The following is a 10,855-nucleotide window of genomic DNA, read 5'->3' as shown; positions in this document are numbered from 1 at the left end:
ATGTGGCTTAGGCTTTCCGTTTGTGAGATCTGTCATGGGTAGTGTTGAGCGAACAGTTCGAGCATAGTTCGGGTCCGTACCGAATTTTGGGGTGTTCGTGACACGGACCCGAACCCGAACTTTTTCGTAAAAGTTCGGGTTCGGGTTCGTCGTTCGGCATGTATTTTGGCGCATTTTGAAAGGCTGCAAAGCAGCCAATCAACATGCATCATACTACTTGCCCTAAGATGCCATCGCAGCCATGCCTACTATTGGCAAGGCTGTGATTGGCCAAGTGCAGCATGTGACTCAGCCTCTTTATAAGCTTGTGCGCACGTCGGGACGTGCTCACTCCCGATGTGAATAGAACAGGGATAGACGCAGCTGATGCTAGGGCGAGAATAGGCAGGGATAATTGAATAACTGGAAGCAAATTTCTCTCCTCCACCTGTGATTCATCTGAACAACTGCAGCTGAGCTGCTTTTTTGATAGGGATTGGCTATTTTTAGAATGGCCAGAGTGATTTTTCCATCCACATGTACCTGGGCTGACCGCCGGCCGCCATTTTGCGACTTGTAGTGCTGCAGCAGAAGCTGCCACAGTGTGCATTCCAAAGCTCCAAACAAGTCAGACATCTACACCTGGGATTCAGACCAATAGCGATTTAGCAGCACAGTCCAAGGCTATTTTTTTTAAAGGTTGTGCAGACCATTTTGTGGCACATGTTACTGGGCTGATAGGCGGCGGCCATCTTGGGACTAGTGCTGCAGCACAATCTCTCCCAACGTCCATTAATCACTTGTAATAGTGGTCTGTGCCATAGAAATCCTACATCAGGGACTTGGGTGTGCTTGTGTCACCCCTACTAATACCAGTCCACCTGTAATCCATACAGTGAAAAGCCATAAAGTATTCCAGTGAGGGAATTTTTTTTTTATTTAAAAAAGGCCAAGTTAGTTTATCTGGCGTTCAATATACTAGATACAGTTAGGCCTGCGTTTCATACATCTGGAATTAGCAAACTAATGTGCTGGGGTTGGGAAAACATATATGTACCCATACTAGAATCTGTCAAAGAAAGCGGTACTCACATATAACAGTCATTCCATCTGTAATCCATACAGTCAAAAGACTGAAAGTATTCCAGTGAGGGAATTTTTTTTATTTAAAAAAGGCCAAGTTAGTTTATCTGGCGTTCAATATACTAGATACAGTTAGGCCTGCGTTTCATACATCTGGAATTAGCAAACTAATGTGCTGGGGTTGGGAAAACATATATGTACCCATACTAGAATCTGTCAAAGAAAGCGGTACTCACATATAACAGTCATTCCATCTGTAATCCATACAGTCAAAAGACTGAAAGTATTCCAGTGAGGGGATTTTTTTTATTTAAAAAAGGCCAAGTTAGTTTATCTGGCGTTCAATATACTAGATACAGTTAGGCCTGCGTTTCATACATCTGGAATTAGCAAACTAATGTGCTGGGGTTGGGAAAACATATATGTACCCATACTAGAATCTGTCAAAGAAAGCGGTACTCACATATAACAGTCATTCCATCTGTAATCCATACAGTCAAAAGACTGAAAGTATTCCAGTGAGGGGATTTTTTTTATTTAAAAAAGGCCAAGTTAGTTTATCTGGCGTTCAATATACTAGATACAGTTAGGCCTGCGTTTCATACATCTGGAATTAGCAAACTAATGTGCTGGGGTTGGGAAAACATATATGTACCCATACTAGAATCTGTCAAAGAAAGCGGTACTCACATATAACAGTCATTCCATCTGTAATCCATACAGTCAAAAGACTGAAAGTATTCCAGTGAGGGGATTTTTTTTATTTAAAAAAGGCCAAGTTAGTTTATCTGGCGTTCAATATACTAGATACAGTTAGGCCTGCGTTTCATACATCTGGAATTAGCAAACTAATGTGCTGGGGTTGGGAAAACATATATGTACCCATACTAGAATCTGTCAAAGAAAGCGGTACTCACATATAACAGTCATTCCATCTGTAATCCATACAGTCAAAAGACTGAAAGTATTCCAGTGAGGGGATTTTTTTTATTTAAAAAAGGCCAAGTTAGTTTATCTGGCGTTCAATATACTAGATACAGTTAGGCCTGCGTTTCATACATCTGGAATTAGCAAACTAATGTGCTGGGGTTGGGAAAACATATATGTACCCATACTAGAATCTGTCAAAGAAAGCGGTACTCACATATAATAGTCATTCCATCTGTAATCCATACAGTCAAAAGACTGAAAGTATTCCAGTGAGGGGATTTTTTTTTTATTTAAAAAAGGCCAAGTTAGTTTATCTGGCGTTCAATATACTAGATACAGTTAGGCCTGCGTTTCATACATCTGGAATTAGCAAACTAATGTGCTGGGGTTGGGAAAACATATATGTACCCATACTAGAATCTGTCAAACAAAGCGGTACTCACATATAACAGTCATTCCATCTGTAATCCATACAGTCAAAAGACTGAAAGTATTCCAGTGAGGGGATTTTGCTTATAAAAAATAATATATTTCATTGTGGTGCGAGTTGAATCGCAACAATGAAGAAAAATACTATTAAGGGACGAGGACGCGGTCGTGGTGGTGTCCGTGGAGCCTCTGTTGCTGGTAGAGGACGTGGCCGTTCGGCCCCAGGCGCACACAGTAGGGAACGAACTCCCTCAACTAGCCGGCAGAATGTACCGCAATATCTCGTGGGGCCCAATGCCGCTCTTAGGATGGTAAGGCCTGAGCAGGTACAGGCATTAATCGATTGGGTGGCCGACAGTGCTTCCAGCACGTTCACCACATGGTCTTCCACCCAGTCTTCTGCGGAAAGCGCACAGGTGGCACCTGAAAACCAAGCCCATCAGTCTGTCACATCACCCCCAAGCATATCAGGGAAACGGTCTGAGCCACAAGTTATGCAGCAGTCTCTTCTTCTGTTTGAAGACTCTGCTTCCAGGGTTTCCCAGGGGCGTCCACCTAGCCCTTCCCCAGTGGAGGAAGACATACCATGCACTGACGCACAACCACTTATGTCTCCAGATGAAGAGGACATGGGAATACCACCACAGCAGAGTCACCGACTCTCTGATGATGACGAAACACAGGTGCCCACTGCTGCGTCTTTTTGCAGTGTGCAGACTGAACAGGAGGAGGTCAGGGAGGGAGACTGGGTGGAAGACGATGCAGAGGACGATGAGGTCTTAGACCCCACATGGACTGAAGGTCGTGGCGATGACTTTCACAGTTCAGAGGAAGAGGTAGTGGTGAGACCGAGACAACAGCGAAGCCAAAGAGGGAGCAGGGGGCCAAAGCAGACGAGCCGCCGCCCCCAGAGTTCGCCTGCTACTGGACATCGCCAACAGGGACCCAGCCCCACAAAGGCAGCTTCAAAGAGTTCCCTGGCATGGCACTTCTTTAAACAATGTCCTACCGACAAGACCCGAGTGACTTGCACGCTCTGCCATCAGAGCCTGAGGCGAGGCATTAACGTTCTGAACCTCAGCACAACCTGCATGACCAGGCATCTACATGCAAAGCATGAACTGCAGTGGGGTACACACCTTAAAAACCAGGCACTCGCTGAGGCTCCCCCTGCTCCCTCTACCGCTGCTGCCTCGGCTTCCGCCTCGAGAGGAATGTTGCCACCTGCCGAGCAGCAAACAGAGGATGTGCCACCGACACCACCACCACCGCCACCGTCAACTAGCGTCTCCACTATATCACACAGCAGCGTTCAGCTCTCAATATCTCAAACCTTAGAGAGGAAGCGCAAATTCCCCCCGAGTCACCCTCGAGCCCTTGGCCTGAACGCCAGCATTTCTAAACTGCTGGCCTTTGAAATGCTGTCATTCCGGCTGGTGGACACAGACAGCTTCAAACAGCTGATGGCCATGGCTGTCCCGCAGTATGTGGTTCCCAGCCGCCACTACTTCTCCAAGACAGCCGTGCCTTCCCTGCACATGCAAGTGTCCGATAAAATCAAGTGTGCACTGCGCAACGCCATTTGTGGCAAGGTCCACCTAACCACAGATACGTGGACCAGTAAGCACGGCCAGGGACGCTATATCTCACTAACTGCACACTGGATGAATGTAGCGGCGGCTGGGCTCCCGGCGGACAGTTCCTTGGCGCACGTCCTTCCGCCCCCTAGGATCGCAGGGCATCATTCTCTGCCTCCTGTAGCCTCCTCCTCCTTCTCGGCTTCCTCCTCCACTGCTTCCACCAGCTCATCCGGTCAGCCACACACCTTCACCACCAACTTCAGCACAGCCCGGGGTAAACGTCAGCAGGCCATTCTGAAACTCATATGTTTGGGGGACAGGCCCCACAGCGCAAAGGAGTTGTGGCGGGGTATTGAACAACAGACCGACGAGTGGTTTCTGCCGGTGGGCCTCAAGCCAGGCCTGGTGGTATGCGATAATGGGCGAAATCTCGTGGCAGCTCTGGGACTAGCCGGTTTGACGCACATCCCTTGCCTGGCGCATGTGCTGAACTTGGTGGTGCAGAGGTTCATTCACCACTACCCCAACATGTCAGAGCTGCTGCATAAAGTGCGGGCCGTCTGTGCGCGCTTCCGCCGTTCACATCCTGCCGCTGCTCGCCTGTCTGCGCTACAGCGGAACTTCGGCCTTCCCGCTCACCGCCTCATATGCGACGTGCCCACCCGGTGGAACTCCACCTTGCACATGCTGGAGAGACTGTGCGAGCAGCAGCAGGCCATAGTGGAGTTTCAGCTGCAGCACGCTCGCGTCAGTCGTACTGCCGAACAGCACCACTTCACCACCAATGATTGGGCCTCCATGCGAGACCTGTGTGCCCTGCTGCGCTGTTTCGAGTACTCCACCAACATGGCCAGTGGCGATGACACTGTTATCAGCGTTACAATACCACTTCTATGTCTCCTTGAGAAAACACTTAGGGCAATGATGTTAGAGGAGGTGGCCCAGGTGGAGGAGGAGGAGGAGGATGAGGGCTCGTTTCTAACACTTTCGGGCCAGTCTGTTCGAAGTGGCTCAGAGGGAGGTTTGTTTAAGCAGCAGAGGACAGGTTCACAAGTCGCCAGCCAAGGCACTGTACTGGAGGACGAGGAGGATGAGGAGGAGGAGGTGGAGGGGGACGAGGATGACGCAAGTTCACAGCGGGGTGGCAGCCCAGGCCCATCACTGGTGCGTGGCTGGGGGGATACGGTGGACGATGACGATACGCCTCCCACAGAGGACAGCTTGTCCTTACCCATGGGTAGCCTGGCCCACATGAGCGAATATATGCTCCAATGCCTGCGCAACGACAGCAGAGTTGCCCACGTTTTAACGTGTGCAGACTACTGGGTGGCCACCCTGCTGGATCCCCGGTATAAAGACAATGTGCCCACTTTAATTCCTGAACTGGAGCGCGACCGTAAGATGCGCGAGTACAAGCGCACGCTGATAGAGGCGCTCTTGAGAGCATTCCCACATGTCACAGGGGAACAGGTGGAAGGTGAAGGCAGAGGAGTGGCAAGAGGTCGCCAACGCAGCTGTGTCACGGCCAGCTCATCTGAGGGCAGGGTTAGCATGGCAGAAATGTGGAAAAGTTTTGTCTCCACGCCACAGCTATCTGCACCGACACCTGATACGGAACGTGTTAGCAGGAGGCAGCATTTCACTAACATGGTTGAACAGTATGTCTGCACACCCCTCCACATCCTGACGGATGGTTCGGCCCCATTCAACTACTGGGTTTCGAAATTGTCCACGTGGCCAGAGTTAGCATGTTATGCCTTGGAGGTGCTTTCCTGCCCGGCGGCCAGCGTTTTATCTGAACGCGTATTCAGCACGGCAGGGGGCGTCATTACTGACAAGCGCAGCCGCCAGTCCACAGCCAACGTGGACAAGCTGACCTTCATAAAGATGAACCAGGCATGGATCCCACAGGACCTGTCCCTCCCTTGTGCAGAGTAGTCCTTATTAACTGCCTAAAACATGTCTTGTTGTGCTACGGGCCACTTCTTTATTTGATACAAATTTTATGAAACCCACAGTTGAATGAAACTCTTCTCTGTCTGGGCGCCGGGGCCTAACCAGATGAAAGTGGCCGGTTAAACTAACGGGTGACATGAAGCCATAACCTCTGCCATGCTACCTCTGTCTTCTGTCTGGGTGCTGAGGCCTAAGTCAAATAAAGCGGTCTTCTGCTGTGCTGGGGGATATGAAGCTAATCTCTGACCTCTCTCCTCTGTCTGGGTCCAAAGGCCTAAATCACTGAAAGAGGCCTTCTCCTGTGGTGTGTGATATGATGCCAGAATATGTGCTGTGGGGCCTCTCTCCTCTTCCTGGGTGCAGGGGTCAAATAAACTAAATTGTGGCCTACTCCTGTGGTGGTTGATATGATGCCTGATTCTCTGATGTGGAACCTCTCTCCTCTGTTTGGGTGAAGGGGTCAAAGTAACTAAATGGTGGCTTCTCCTGTGGTGGCTGATATGATGCCAGAATATGTGCTGTGGTGCCTCTCTCCTCTTCCTGGGTGCAGGGGTCAAAGTAACTAAATGGTGGCTTCTCCTGTGGTGGCTGATATGATGCCAGAATATGTGCTGTGGGGCCTCTCTCCTCTTCCTGGGTGCAGGGGTCAAAGTAACTCAATGGTGGCTTCTCCTGTGGTGGCTGATATGATGCCAGAATATGTGCTGTGGTGCCTCTCTCCTCTGTCTGGGTCCAAAGGCCTAAATCACTGAAAGAGGCCTTCTCCTGTGGTGTGTGATATGATGCCTGAATATGTGCTGTGGTGCCTCTCTCCTCTTCCTGGGTGCGGGGGTCAAAGTAACTCAATGGTGGCTTCTCCTGTGGTGGCTGATATGATGCCAGAATATGTGCTGTGGTGCCTCTCTCCTCTTCCTGGGTGCGGGGGTCAAAGTAACTCAATGGTGGCTTCTCCTGTGGTGGCTGATATGATGCCAGAATATGTGCTGTGGGGCCTCTCTCCTCTTCCTGGGTGCAGGGGTCAAAGTAACTCAATGGTGGCTTCTCCTGTGGTGGTTAGTATGATGCCAGAATATGTGCTGTGGGGCCTCTCTCCTCTTCCTGGGTGCAGGGGTCAAAGTAACTCAATGGTGGCTTCTCCTGTGGTGGCTGATATGATGCCAGAATATGTGCTGTGGTGCCTCTCTCCTCTTCCTGGGTGCGGGGGTCAAAGTAACTCAATGGTGGCTTCTCCTGTGGTGGCTGATATGATGCCAGAATATGTGCTGTGGGGCCTCTCTCCTCTTCCTGGGTGCAGGGGTCAAAGTAACTCAATGGTGGCTTCTCCTGTGGTGGTTAGTATGATGCCAGAATATGTGCTGTGGGGCCTCTCTCCTCTTCCTGGGTGCAGGGGTCAAAGTAACTCAATGGTGGCTTCTCCTGTGGTGGCTGATATGATGCCAGAATATGTGCTGTGGGGCCTCTCTCCTCTTCCTGGGTGCAGGGGTCAAAGTAACTCAATGGTGGCTTCTCCTGTGGTGGCTGATATGATGCCAGAATATGTGCTGTGGTGCCTCTCTCCTCTGTCTGGGTCCAAAGGCCTAAATCACTGAAAGAGGCCTTCTCCTGTGGTGTGTGATATGATGCCTGAATATGTGCTGTGGTGCCTCTCTCCTCTTCCTGGGTGCGGGGGTCAAAGTAACTCAATGGTGGCTTCTCCTGTGGTGGCTGATATGATGCCAGAATATGTGCTGTGGTGCCTCTCTCCTCTTCCTGGGTGCGGGGGTCAAAGTAACTCAATGGTGGCTTCTCCTGTGGTGGCTGATATGATGCCAGAATATGTGCTGTGGGGCCTCTCTCCTCTTCCTGGGTGCAGGGGTCAAAGTAACTCAATGGTGGCTTCTCCTGTGGTGGTTAGTATGATGCCAGAATATGTGCTGTGGGGCCTCTCTCCTCTTCCTGGGTGCAGGGGTCAAAGTAACTTAATGGTGGCTTCTCCTGTGGTGGCTGATATGATGCCAGAATATGTGCTGTGGTGCCTCTCTCCTCTTCCTGGGTGCGGGGGTCAAAGTAACTCAATGGTGGCTTCTCCTGTGGTGGCTGATATGATGCCAGAATATGTGCTGTGGGGCCTCTCTCCTCTTCCTGGGTGCAGGGGTCAAAGTAACTCAATGGTGGCTTCTCCTGTGCTGATTGATATAAAGCTGATGGTTGTGCCATCTGACATGGTTGCCAGGGTCTGATTCAATGGGGGCCTACTCCTGTGGTGGGTGATCTAAATGCCTGATTCTCTGCTGTGAAACCTCTCTCCTCCGTCTGGGTGTAGGGGTCAAAGTCTTTCAAAGTCGCCTTCTCCTGTGCTGATTGATATGAAGCTGATGGTTGTGCCATCTGACATGGTTGCCGGGGTCCCATTAAATTGTGGCCTACTCCTGTGGTGGTTGATATGATGCCTGATTCTCTGATGTGGAACCTCTCTCCTCTGTTTGGGTGAAGGGGTCAAAGTAACTAAATGGTGGCTTCTCCTGTGGTGGCTGATATGATGCCAGAATATGTGCTGTGGGGCCTCTCTCCTCTTCCTGGGTGCAGGGGTCAAAGTAACTCAATGGTGGCTTCTCCTGTGGTGGCTGATATGATGCCAGAATATGTGCTGTGGTGCCTCTCTCCTCTTCCTGGGTGCGGGGGTCAAAGTAACTCAATGGTGGCTTCTCCTGTGGTGGCTGATATGATGCCAGAATATGTGCTGTGGTGCCTCTCTCCTCTTCCTGGGTGCGGGGGTCAAAGTAACTCAATGGTGGCTTCTCCTGTGGTGGCTGATATGATGCCAGAATATGTGCTGTGGTGCCTCTCTCCTCTTCCTGGGTGCAGGGGTCAAAGTAACTAAATGGTGGCTTCTCCTGTGGTGGTTGATATGATGCCTGATTCTCTGCTGTGAAACCTCTCTCCTCCATCTGGGTGTAGGGGTCAAAGTCTTTCAAAGTCGCCTTCTCCTGTGCTGATTGATATAAAGCTGATGGTTGTGCCATCTGACATGGTTGCCAGGGTCTGATTCAATGGGGGCCTACTCCTGTGGTGGGTGATCTAAATGCCTGATTCTCTGCTGTGAAACCTCTCTCCTCCGTCTGGGTGTAGGGGTCAAAGTCTTTCAAAGTCGCCTTCTCCTGTGCTGATTGATATGAAGCTGATGGTTGTGCCATCTGACATGGTTGCCGGGGTCCCATTAAATTGGGGCCTACTCCTGTGGTGGGTGATCTAAATGCCTGATTCTCTGCTTTGAAACCTCTCTCCTCCGTCCGGGTGTAGGGGTCAAAGTCTGTCAAAGTCGCCTTCTCCTGTGCTGATTGATATAAAGCTTATGCTTGTGCCATCTGACATGGTTGCCGGGGTCTGATTCAATGGTGGCCTACTCCTGTGGTGGGTGATCTAAATGCCTGATTCTCTGCTGTGTAACCTCTCTCCTCCGTCTGGGTGTAGGGGTCAAAGTAACTAAATGGTGGCCTACTCCTGTGGTGGGTGATATGATGCCTGGTTCTCTGCTGTGGGACCTCTCTCCTTTGTCTGGGTGCTGTGGTCAAAATAATAGTAAGTGACCTTCTCCATTGGTGGGTGACTTGAAGCCTGATTCTGTGCTATGGGACCTCACTCCAATTAATATTGTTTAATTTTTATTTATTTTATGTTAACTCAACATTTCCCTATCTACATTTGTTTGCAGGGGATTTAACTACATTTTGCTGCCTTTTGCAGCCCTCTAGCCCTTTCCGGGTGTGTTTTACAGCCTTTTTAGTGCCCAAAAGTTCGGGTCCCCATTGACTTCTATGGGGTTCGGGTTCGGGATGAAGTTCGGGTCGAGTTCGGATCCCGAACCCGAACATTTTTCGAAAGTTCGGCCGAACTCGTCGAACCCGAACATCCAGGTGTTCGCTCAACTCTAGTCATGGGCTCTCACAAGCGGTCCAAAACGCATCAGTTGTGCCCTAATGCATTTTGAATGGAAAAGCTTCCGCTTAGAATGCATCAGTTTGCCTCTGATCAGTCTCCATTCCGCTCTGGAGGCGGACACCAAAATGCTGCCTGCAGCGTTTTGCTGTTCACTTGTCGAAACTGATCCAAACAGATCCATCCTGGCACACAATGTAAGTCAATAGGGACAGATCCGTTTTCTCTGGCACAATAGAAAACTAATCCGTCTCCCTATATCTGCTTCCACAAAATACTGATTAAGGGAATTGATATAAATGCTTCCATCAAATATTGATTGAGGGCTGCGATATACCTGCTTCCACAAAATACTGATTATGGGGTTCGATATACCTGTTTCCTACCAATTTTTTATTGCTGCCTGCGATATACCTGCTTCCACAAAATACTGATTAAGGGCATTGATATACCTGTTTCCACCAAATATATATTGAGGCCTGCAATATACCTGCTTCCACAAAATACTGATTAAGGGGATTGATATACCTGCTTCCACTAAATATTGATTGAGGCCTGCGAGATACCTGCTTCCGCAAAAATACTAATTAAGGAGATTGATATAAGTTCTTCCACCAAATATTGATTGAGGCCTGCAATATACCTGTTTCCACAAAATACTGATTAAGGGATTGATATACTTGCTTGCTTCCACAAAATAATGATTGAGGGCTTCAATATACCTGCTTCCACAAAATACTGATTAAAGGGTTCGATATACCTGCTTCCACCAAATAATGATTTTTGGCCGCTATATACCTGCTTCCACAAAATACTAATTAAGGCGTTCACTATACCTGTTTTCACCAAATATTGATTGAGGCCTGCGATACACGGGCTTCCGCAAAATAATGATTAATGGATTGATATACCTGCTTCCACCAAATATTGATTGAGGCCTGCGATATACCTGCTTCCACAAAATACTAATTAAGGGGTTTGAA

The sequence above is a fragment of the Bufo bufo genome, chromosome 4 (assembly GCF_905171765.1).
Source record: "Bufo bufo chromosome 4, aBufBuf1.1, whole genome shotgun sequence".
Taxonomy (NCBI): domain Eukaryota; kingdom Metazoa; phylum Chordata; class Amphibia; order Anura; family Bufonidae; genus Bufo; species Bufo bufo.
This window is presented reverse-complemented; position numbering follows the sequence as displayed.